The sequence below is a fragment of the Mustela erminea genome, chromosome 4 (genome assembly GCF_009829155.1).
Source record: "Mustela erminea isolate mMusErm1 chromosome 4, mMusErm1.Pri, whole genome shotgun sequence".
In the NCBI taxonomy this organism is placed as follows: Eukaryota; Metazoa; Chordata; class Mammalia; order Carnivora; family Mustelidae; genus Mustela; species Mustela erminea.
This window is the reverse complement of record NC_045617.1, coordinates 142281763-142289490: the sequence shown is the minus strand read 5'-3', so window position 1 is coordinate 142289490 and position 7728 is coordinate 142281763. Positions and strand designations below refer to the sequence as shown.

Genomic DNA, 7728 nt, shown 5'->3' with positions numbered 1-7728 from the left:
CAGGAAAGGACTTTGCCTCAGTGTGTCTGGGTCAGGGGCAAGGTGAGGTGTAGCATGGGGAGGCAGGCAGGGCAGACTAAAATAATAACCACTATAAACTGCTATCAGCCAGTGAAAGGCACACAGAAACAGACTCGAGCTCGGTGTGGTTATAAAGGCCACCTCCTAAAGATGAGTTTCTGATCACAGGAGGTGTTTAATTATCAGGTGGGTGACATGTGTAAACGGGTTCATGGTTTGAGTTAAGAATTTGGCTAGACAGTGTTTAAATTTCCATACAATCCCAAGATACTTTCCTTCCATAAATTTTCCTTATGTTTTACGTACTTCATTACAAAGAATTGACGTTCCTAGTGTAAGAAATGGAATAATCCCCACTTTTTAAAATTGCGTGGAATTCCTAGGGGCCCAAAATGTACCGCAGAACTATTGGAACCAATCCAGTGAAGCTACATAATAAATTTAAAGCGTATTCTCTAGGGATCTTTTGCATTCTGCAGTTCTGTGATTTCAGAAAACCAGTCATAGCAAAGGGAGATCATTTGCTTCTGTAGTACTGAGCATACCTTAGATTATCCCACACTCGCTTTGAGTACTAGAGGCAAGGAAAGATTTCTGAACTGACAGTGGTGAGATACGTAGTAAATAATGAAATATGTAGGAAATAAAAATATTAATTAAGGATTTCACAGTCTCTCTCTGAAAACTTTATTCAGTCTGTTCTTAACAATTACAAAGCAGAGAGATACTATAATGGTATATGCTGTATTGCACAGAAATATATGCTATTTTTTATAATCCAGTGGGAATGTATTCTCCAAACAAGTAATCTGTTGCCCTGGTCAACCACATCTTAAGACCTGGATTCAAACATAAATTATATATATAATCGTGTATGTGTGCTGTATTACGTGCTGAGTAATGTGTGTGTGTGCGCTGAGTAGTGGGTGCTGCATTACTCAGGCTGTGCAGGGGAGGAAAAGTTTTCCTCTACCCTCCAGGGTCCCTGGCTGGGACTAAAAACTAAACTGACAAAGACAGATTAGCAGAAGAAAAGGATACACATTTATTTAATATAAGTTTTATGAGACAAGCGTATCTTCTTGAGGAAAAGAGGACCCAGAGAAGGAGCTGTGTATTTTTTTTTTTAAAGATTGTATGTATTTATTTGACAGAGAGAAATCACAAGTAGACAGAGAGGCAGGCAGAGAGAGAGAGAGAGGGAAGCAGGCTCCCTGCTGAGCAGAGAGCCCAATGCGGGGCTCGATCCCAGGATCCTGAGATCATGACCTGAGCCGAAGGCAGCGGCTTAACCCACTGAGCCACCCAGGCGCCCGAGCTGTGTATTTTTGTGCTAGGTCTGATGAAAGGTGATGTCACAGAGGACTATGGGAGGTTAAGGAACATGAGGGATGCCTAATAAACTGGGGAAACCTTATTTGTTCAGATATTCTTGGCATCCCTTTGTCTTCAGAGATAAGGATGCTCTTTTCCTCTGGATATGGGAAGGGCAACCTTTCACTCGGGGTTTTATGACCTGTTTCAGGGGAGAACGGAAGGAAAGTAATAAAAGTAACCTTTCTGTTTCTGCTGTTTTCTCAGAACTCCTTCAACTTAAAATATTTAATACGCTGAGGTGCCGTATTTTGGGTAGCAAGTCCTGAACCCCATCACTCTGCCATCTGAAACTTTTCCCCAAATTTCACAGTTCAAAAACTGAGCAGATTTTTTTTTCATAACCCATCAAACTAGTCTCCTAGTCTTGCGTATTTCCATGAAAACAAAAGAAAAACAAAGCTTCATGTTTAGGACAAACTAGAAACTCAGTTTTTAAGTCCAGGGAGCAGTAAGTCAAGAAGATTTCTAGATGTTGGACTCAAATCATCTTCTGGAGTGAAGGCAGGCAGTGGTAATCCAACAGATTTTTTTTGGGTTTGCAGTTTGAATGCCTCTAGTGATATCATCAGGGTGGACAGCTTCAGCTTGCAGGGCTGAAGGAAAACCCACAGTTTTAACTTTTACTGATTCTAAACCAGAAGGGTAGAAGAAAAAGTGGAAATGTTCATTTGAAGAGTTACAGCCAGATATCAGAGGAAATTAGAATTAAGGATTCAGTCCAGTGTAGAGATAGGTAACAAAAGCTGAAAGACAATAGGCAACAGGGCTACAGTTTAATACCCAAAAGACTGTGCTATGGTTTTCCAACTGAAATACGTATTATTTTCTCTACAGTCGCCTCCATTTCTATCAAAGATGATCAAAGTAAGACTAATTTGTTTGCAAAATAAATCTAGTCTCATTTAACGTGGTCTGATTGCTTGTGGAAGTGCAGGCAAAATAATAATTGAATGGTTGGCTTCTTTTGGAGGGGGGCGAAGGGGATCTGCCTTGTTGGAACTTTTCATAAAGAATTTCAGAGTAGACTTTTAAAAGCCTCTTGAGATTTGGAAGCCAAGCCAAGTATACTTTATCAGACTAGGCCTGTAATACCTATGCATTTCGGTGAATTCTTCTCTTCCTGTCTCCTGAATATCATTCAGTTCCTGGGTCTGCCATGAGGTGAATTTCCTTACTCAACTGGTAAGGATAGAAACCCTGAAAAAAGGGTATCAGGTGATTTTTTCAAGGGTTTTTTTTCTGCTTCCATAAGGTCAATCTTAGTTGCCTAAAGGTGTCTGGTGGTATTTTATTCTATGCACATCATTCTCAAATATACCATTCTGGTCAAAGCCCTGATAAGATAAGCAATGTTTCCAATTGCATCCTATTATAAGGACACAAAATCTACAAAAATAGGTTATTGAACTTATGCCAATAAATATATTGCCATGACAGTAAGAATACTTATTAAGAGTTTCTGATTCTGGAGGGACCGGGTAAGAAGAAAAAGTAATGATTTTATCTTTACCAAACTTTGGCATACTTAACCAAACTCCTGTAAGTTACAGGTGGCTTCCGAGAAAAGAGAAAAGGTTTCCTTAAACCTGGAACACAAAACACTAAAGAACCAGTAATGTTTCAAATAAAAAGTTATAAAAAGTCCATTCAGTTCCCTGTAATTCATTCTTATTCTGCTTGATCTTGAATTAGCAGTTCTATGAATTTATCAGCTTTCTTCTTAATTCTAGAAATTCTCGTTCAGTCTAGTGGAATAATCTCAGTGTTACGCCAGTGATTCTGGGGGCAGCCCTGTCACCTGTAGCTATTGCAAGTGCTTTCACAGACCCAGTAAGTCAATAACTGCCTGTGAATGACAAAGGGCTTAAAAAGGGGCCACGGTTAAAGATCTGATAAGAGTTCATTTGATAAGGAAGTTTAGTTATTTCTGTGACATACAACATTTTCATGTAGTAATTGGGCAATGAGGGTACGGACAAATGTCTGTGAACTTCATGTAATTTCTCGAATGTCCATACACCTATAACCTACAAAGGTTTAGACTCACTTCCTATCTGGTGTTGCTCCCCATGTAATTTAACATGCCAAATAAACCTAATTAATGTTCCCATCTCTCCTGTAGGTGGTAAGAGAAGAAATCCTTGGAGATTTCCCAGAGATTCTCTGAGAAAGTTAGTTTGAGGTCAAATGACCCCATTTCATGTTGATGTGGAGAAACCGTACATAATGTCCAGGGTCAGACTTGATGAAATAGGATAACACCTCATTATAAAATTATCTATTTAGCCAAAGTGGCATAAAATACTTCAAAGATAAATACATATGGCTGTATTGTATGAATGTTAAAAAAGAAAAAAACACCTTTGCTCTTTAATGTTGAGAAGGTTGGGGTTTTTTTTGTTGTTGTTTTTTTGTTTGGTTGGTTTTTTGTTTTTTTTTAACTAATCAAAGACCTGATAAAGACAACACAAAGATAGGAAAATATTTTAAGACACAAAATCTTGGTTTCTCAGAGAAATTACCTAAAAGGTTAAAAAAACCTTTTGTGGGTTTTTTTTGTTTTTTTGTTTTTGTTTTTTGTTTTTTGTAATTTCTTAATCTAAGAAAAGCCTTTTGTTTTAGCAGAGAGAGAAACAAAATTCTAGTTTTGCACCAATGGAATTTGATATTTAGGTCCATTTAAAAAAAAAAAGAAAAGAATTTATAAACAAAACTATTCAATCTTAGTAGCTTAACCACATATAAAACTCCTTTTTTGCAACTGCTTACAATTTTCTTTTTTTTAAATCCATTCGGTTTTTGTCCTATACTTTTTCTTCTTCTCATTCTGGAACAACTAGTCATTCTACTTTACCTTGCTAAAACACATCTTATTTTCCTTGCATATAGGGTTTTTCTTACCCTTATTATTCTTATTAGTCTCATTTATGTACAGTAATTCAAACTTTTAATCAGTAATCTTTCTTTTTCAGTGAAAAGTAGGATGTAAGAAATTTTGAACTGACATATATCATCCTGGAGCTAATTTATTAATACATCACTTCATAATTTCCAGAGTCATATGTCTTTTTCACTGTAAAATTTATCATGTTTATTAACTGACCCAAATATATCTAGCTTCTCTACACTATATAAAACCAAGATGCCAGAGATAGATAAACTTATATTCAGTCATCAATATTTTAATGTTTTATCTTATTTAGGAATAATCTCTACATTCAAATGAATCTTAATCTTTTGGCCTAACTTGGTATAATATAGCTTTAAGGTTTAAAGTCATCAAAGAGTTCTGAAATTTTAAAAATAGATATTACAAAACATAATTTTGTTGAAAAGTTCATTTACAAACTTTTATCCCACTTACATCCACTTGATTTATTTGTTTTTAACAACTATATTTGAATAACTTATGAAAATTTCATGAGACAAAACAAAGTTAGCTGTCTTCTTATTTTTCTCATTGACAAAGCAGCAAAGTATCAAAATATCATTGAAGCAGAAAACTGAAAAAGTTAAACATATGGTTCTTCCCTCTTTTATTTTTTAACTGCTATGCTTGACATGCATCAAGCAATTCGTTTTTATTGTACATTTTGTTCTTAGGTTGGGTTTATAGTTTTATAATCTTAAACATCTAGCAGAGATAATATAGGTTTGTTTGAATAGTAAGCCTAGGAAGAAAAAAAATGTATGTTTGCATTATATGTGAGGCTGACAACTCTCAAGACATGCCTGTTTTTATTATATGAACAATTTAAAAACTAGCTCTATTTGTCAAAGATTATCCTAGATCATGTGAACTTAAGAAAACATTTGGGTTAGTTGCTGTCTTACTGAGAGTTTTAGAAATACTTAATTTGTGTGAGTGCTCATTTATATCTAAGCCAGTTTGAGTAGAACTTCTTCAGGGAATTTTATAAATTAATTTGGACAATACAAATGGAAGCCCTATTGCTTTTGTTTTAAAATTTTAGCCATGTGTCAGGTACCTGATGTGTCAGATCTGAAATCTAGTGTTATTAATATTTAAATGTCCTTCTTTGTCTTAAGTGCAAGACAGTTCTGTTTCCAGTACTCTATCTTTTACAATATCAGCAAGCATTCTGAGATGAATAAGGGAGGTTTGGAGACTGGTATGGATAGGTGGACTCTGAATTGCTTCATGGGCCAAGTTTCTGGTTTTGTAAAAGACAAAGCCAGTTGTTTCTAATTCTTCAAGTATTGGGTCATTGCCTGAATGATATCAAGGGGCCGGTCCACCTGTCCATTATCTTAATTACCTTCAACTTTGCTTCTTTCTATCAGAGACCAGCTTTCCAAATAAGGTGTTCTAGATTCAGAATCATGTGCCCTTGGAATGTTTATTAAATTGTTCTCTGTAGGCTTCAGAATGTTTTTTCCTTCTAAATACATAGTTCCATTTAGCTTAGGAAAAAGGGCTTTTAAAAAAAATAATTTTTACCAAGTTCGGAGTATCAGCCTCCAGTTTGGCCAAGTTTTGACCATAAAAGTCTTTTTTAAAAATTAAGCATTTAAACCAAACTTGCATCTATCAAGTAGCTTAAAACCAAAAAGCAGCGTTTAACCAGGAATGCAAGAGGCATCCCTAAAGGAGGGGCAAAAGATATCACCCTCCCAAGATCCAGAACCATTCTCAAAGATAGCCAAATGAAAGACAGACTTAGACAATTTTCTTGACAACTGGTAACAGCTATCCTGTATTAACTGCAAAGGGGGTGCAGCCCACCTTCTGTCTGGACATATTTTGGGATCTCCAGTCTGACAACTGGCCAAATGCACACACAAAACCAGCACTTGTATGACCTGAAGGGTACAAAGCTAAGCCACGGAAAACAAAGGAGATACAAGCAGAAAAACAGTAAACTGTCTCTGGGAGGGAAGGAATTGAGAATCACAATCCAAAGAACTCATTTTTAGACAATCCAGAGTCACAGTGCAAAGAATTAATTTTTAGACAAATGTTTTTCTTCTGCCAATTTGAATATGGAAAGAAAAAGACTCTAGACACCTTTACTCAGCCAGCCCCCATAGAGATCCAAGAGACTGACATGGTCAGAACTCTTACCTTGCGCCAGCGCTGTCTGAGATCCAGGATCTCTTAACTGCAGCTTTTGGACTAAGCAAGGAGTCTTCAAGTGAGCATTTTACATTTGACTAAAAGAAACTATAGCGGGGGAAAAATTTCCTTGACTCTCTTAGGATCTCTGCCTGGGTCTAAAAATTAAACTGATAAGGACAGAGTCACAGGAGACATGCAACAGATTTACTGTAAATTTTACATGACCTAGGGCCTTCATAAGGAAATGAAGACTTGAATAAACAGTATTATGTTGGTTTGAAAAAGAGTGGACAGTTGTGAAGTCAGATGGGTTAAGGAGTATGAAGTAAATGTAGTATATGGGGAAACTTTGATTCTGCTCAGTGTCCTTTTGTCTTCAGAGATAAGGATGCTCCTTTCTTCCAGGGACGGACTTCTCACATGAAGGTTTTATGGCATTTCAGTGAAGAAGGGAAGGTCAGAGTGATCTTCGTGCTTTTGCTATTTTCTCAAACTCCTTCAGCTTAAATATTTAAAATGTCAAGGCACCAGGTTTTGGGGGAGGTAGCATGTCCTGAACCCCATCAGCTGCTGTAAGAAAATATCACAGACTTGGTGGTTTGAACAACAGAAATTTATTTCCTCCTAGTTCAAAAGGCTAGAAGTTTGAGATCATGGTGTAGCCAGGATTGGTTTCCTCTGAATCGCCTCTCCTTGGGTTGTAGATGACCCTCTCCTTGCTGTGTCTTCATATGGCCTTTTCTTTCTGTGGATGTGCCTTCTTGGTGTCTCCTTGTACGTCCTAATTGCCTCTTTTTATAAGTTCACTGGTCCAATTGGATTAGGATGCAGACTAATGACCTCATTTGACTTAATCACCTCTCAAAAGACCCTAGCTCTGAATACAGTCCTATTCTGAGGTATGGAGGGGGAAGGGTCAACTTCAACACTTTTTTTTTTTTTAGGGAAGGGGAGAGGAACAATTCAGCCCATAGCATATGCTTCACCACATTGTCAGGATTTCTTTCGCGGAGATAATTTATATTTTTTTCTGATATGCTTCAAGCCCATTTTTTCCTCTTGTCCCATCTTCTGTGGGGATGGACGATAGAATATTAGTCCCCAAACAATAACCTTCCATTGGTCTGTGTGAGATAATCCCACCTCCTCCTCAGCCGACTGTTTTATTCCTTTCACTTCTTTCTATTATGTCCGACCTTCCAGTACCTTCCAGCGCAGAGAACTGCTTCATGGTGCTCCATTGCTGCATT

The 7728-nt window shown here is 37.0% G+C and overlaps 1 long non-coding RNA gene across 1 annotated transcript; it reads right to left on the bottom strand.

The window, feature by feature from the left end:
* Positions 1–1931: 1931 nt before the first annotated feature.
* Positions 1932–5737, bottom strand: LOC116589209. The gene is made up of 2 exons (XR_004285240.1): positions 5679–5737; positions 1932–1991 (listed from the first exon to the last, which is right to left on the bottom strand). It is a non-coding gene; the product is annotated as an uncharacterized LOC116589209 (long non-coding RNA).
* Positions 5738–7728: the final 1991 nt, after the last annotated feature.